Source organism: Marmota marmota, unplaced genomic scaffold (genome assembly GCF_001458135.2).
Source record: "Marmota marmota marmota unplaced genomic scaffold, marMar, whole genome shotgun sequence".
NCBI classification, from domain to species: Eukaryota; Metazoa; Chordata; class Mammalia; order Rodentia; family Sciuridae; genus Marmota; species Marmota marmota.
The window spans coordinates 21866583-21869847 of NW_026000153.1; the positions used below are offsets into that span (position 1 = coordinate 21866583).

Sequence of the window (3265 nt, forward strand, 5' to 3'; positions counted from 1 at the left end):
AAAAAAAAAAAAAAAAAAAAAAAAAAAAAAAAAAAAGCCTTCCTATAGAAAATGGAAGTGAAAAGCACGACCTGTATAACTATGAAACTGATGAAACTGAAAAATTAGTGAAAAGAATCCAAGAATGAGAACTTAAGATTCAACTTCTAAATGAAAAGAACATATATTTAACCAGACAGATTGATCAGCTATCCAAAGATGAAGTTGCTAAACTCACTCAAGTTATTCATCAGGAAGATATGGAGATACAAGCTCTTCAGGCTAAAATTTATTCAGGTTCCTACACCCAGGATGTCGTTACCCTTTAGGAGCAACTGCAGACCTTCACTATGGAAAGAGACCAAATATTAGCTGTTTTGAATGAGAAGACAAAAGAAAATACCCAACTGCAAACAGAACATCAGAAGATGAAGGATACAGTCACTGCCAAAGCAGCAACCCTCATCAGCTTCAAAAAGAAAATAAAAAAATTGTCCACCAAATTTGAAAATAGTGATCAAGGTATGTTTAGAGAAACTCTGCAGAATTTATCTTATATCATTAGAGAAAAAGACATTGAAATAGATGCACTAAGTCAGAAATCTCAGACTTTATTTGAAGTTTTACGAACCTCTGGCACTAGTCATGAGGTTCGAGGTGTTAATAGTCATCAGTTCAAGGAGCTCCTACAAGAACGTGATGAATTAAAACAGCAAGTGAAAAAAAGGAGGAATGAAAACTACAGGTAATGACAACCATCCAAAACCTGCATCATGAGTCAGCCCAATATGAGGAAGACCTTCTTCAACTTGAAGCCCAAGTTTTGGTTGTCAGTGATAACAGTTCTAAATTAGAAGCAGACAACACTGGCCTCATCCAATGTTATGAGCTGAAGGAAACCAAACTCAAACATTTTGGGCACAAATTAGGCCAGTGCCTAGGGCAAGTTTGCAGCACCAAAGATCTCTTTTTAGGAAAACTTGATATGATTACATCCCAGCTGTTGTCTGCCTCATCACTTACCTCCCAGTCAGCAGAGGTCGAAGAGCTGAGAAAATCACTGCAAGAAAAAGAGGCCACCATTAAGGAGCTCCAGGAGAATAACCGCAGGTTTTCTGATGTAACTGCTCTTACCTCCAAGAGAGAAAAGAAAGAACATGAACAAAATTAAATATCTCAAGGAAAAACAAGATCTGTTATAAAATTACTGAAAGAAAAAGACCTCTTAATCCAAGCCAAAAGTGATCAGTTACTTTCTTCAAATGCAAAGTTCACTAACAAAGTGATTGAAAATGAGTTGTTGAGGCAAGCAATAACAAACCTCAAGGAGAGAATATTAATTTTAGAAATGAACATTTCTCAACTAAAAGGGGAGAATGAAAAAATAATAGAAACATCCAAAGAAAAGGAAATGGAATATCAAGAATTACAAGAGATGAACATGAAGTTCTCTATGATGCTGCGAGAACAAGAGTTCAGGTACCAGTCAATGAAAGAGAAAGTGCTTGCCTTTGAGCAACTGTTAGGAGAAAAAGAACAGGGCAAGGCTGGGGAATTAAATCAGCTTTTAAATGCAGTTGAATCAATGCAGGAAAAGACCATTCTGTGTCAGCAGTAGACAGACCAACTCACTTTGTCCCTAAAGAACAAACAGATGGAAAAAGTACCCTCCAGCAAGAGGTTCAACACTTACATGACAAAGAATTATATTTAAATCAGGAGGTACAAAGCCTGAGGAGCCATCTTGTAGAATCTGAAGATTCTTACAGCTGGGAAATTTGGGCTGCAGAGAAGAGAGAGATGAACCTGAGAAAGAAAGTCACACTATTGGAGGAAAAGCTACTTTCCTCTTCTAATGCAAGTCATCCAGCCAGTGTGCAGGTAGAGTCCCTGCAGAAACAGGTGTGTTTACTCTCCCAAGAGAGGGATGAGAATGCACTGCAGCTTTTGCTCTACTAGGAACAAGGAAAGCAGTATGCCATGTCACTTACTAACCTGCAAATGGTTCTAGAGCATTTCCAACAAGAAGAAAAAGCTGTGTATTCAGCTGAATTAGAAAAGGAAAGACAACATATAACCGAATGGAAGGAAAAGGCAAAAAATCTAGAAAGAGAGGTATTATTATTATTACAGGAACGTTTGGATGAAGCCAATGGTGTGTTGGATTCAGAAACCAGACTTACACAACAGTTACATCTAAAAGAAGAACAGATTGAAGGACTTAAAAAGCACAATGAGCTCCAACAAGAAATGCTGAATGATGCACAAAAGAAATTGATGAACTCGGAAAATGGCACAGAAGGAAAAGTGGACAAAGCCCTAATGAGAAACCTGTTCATTGGGCATTTCCAGACACCAAAAAGTAAACGTCATGAAGTGTTACAGTTAATGGGAAGCATCCTGGACATTCAAAAGGAGGATATGGAGCAGTTGTTGAATGGAGATGATGGTGGTGTTACTAAGTGGATGACTCCTTGGCTTGGAGGAGGATCAAAAAATGTTCCCAGCACATCTTTGAGACCAAATGAGCAATGTCTGCTTAATAGTTCTTTTTCAGAACTTTTTGTTAAATTTCTGGAAACAGAATCTCCTTCATTTGTTCCACCACCCAAACTTTCTGCTCGTGCCATGAAACGTCTAGACTCCAGAGGAAGGAGAAAGGAAGGTGAGAATGTACCAAGAAGTTTGAAAGATGCAGTAGAATTCAGAGCTGGTAGAAGAGCGAGCGGCTGTGAATCCATTCTTGGTACCGCGTTCTGCGGCTGTGCCACTGATTAGCCTAGCTGGACTTGGACCTGGTGGACCTGGGAATCCCCTTTTGAATCCCATCGCAGACTTCATGCCCACCTTTACTCCATTGCCAGTGTACCCCAACAATAGTGTCAGGGTTGTACTAAAGGACCTTATAAGTAATAGGTGATTCTGAAGCCAGAGATGATTTCAGACTTTGAAGAAGCCATAAACACTTTTGTACTTTTTACAAAGTGGCCTTTTCGAAAAGGAGTCATGTATTTGCAGGGAAAAAGAAAAACATAAAAGTTGATATAAAGAGCTAACAGGTATTTTGACTCCCCCTCCCTCCCCCCCCTTTTTTTTTTTGGTGTGTATTTTTTTTTTGCTGTAGCACTTATTAAAATTTTGTTCTTATATTATCAGGTAATCAACAGCAATAATAACTATAGATAAAAATGACTCATTTATATAACAGAAAAGAAGAAAACTCCAACCCATATGAAAAAGATATATACTTCAGAATTTGGGCTATATGAAAACAAAATGTGATGTA

General features: G+C 38.1%; 1 pseudogene; it reads left to right on the forward strand.

Moving 5' to 3' along the window:
* The window catches only part of LOC107146078, a 4181-nt pseudogene extending 1282 nt beyond the window's left edge, over positions 1 to 2899 (forward strand).
* The last annotated feature ends 366 nt before the right edge of the window (positions 2900 to 3265 follow it).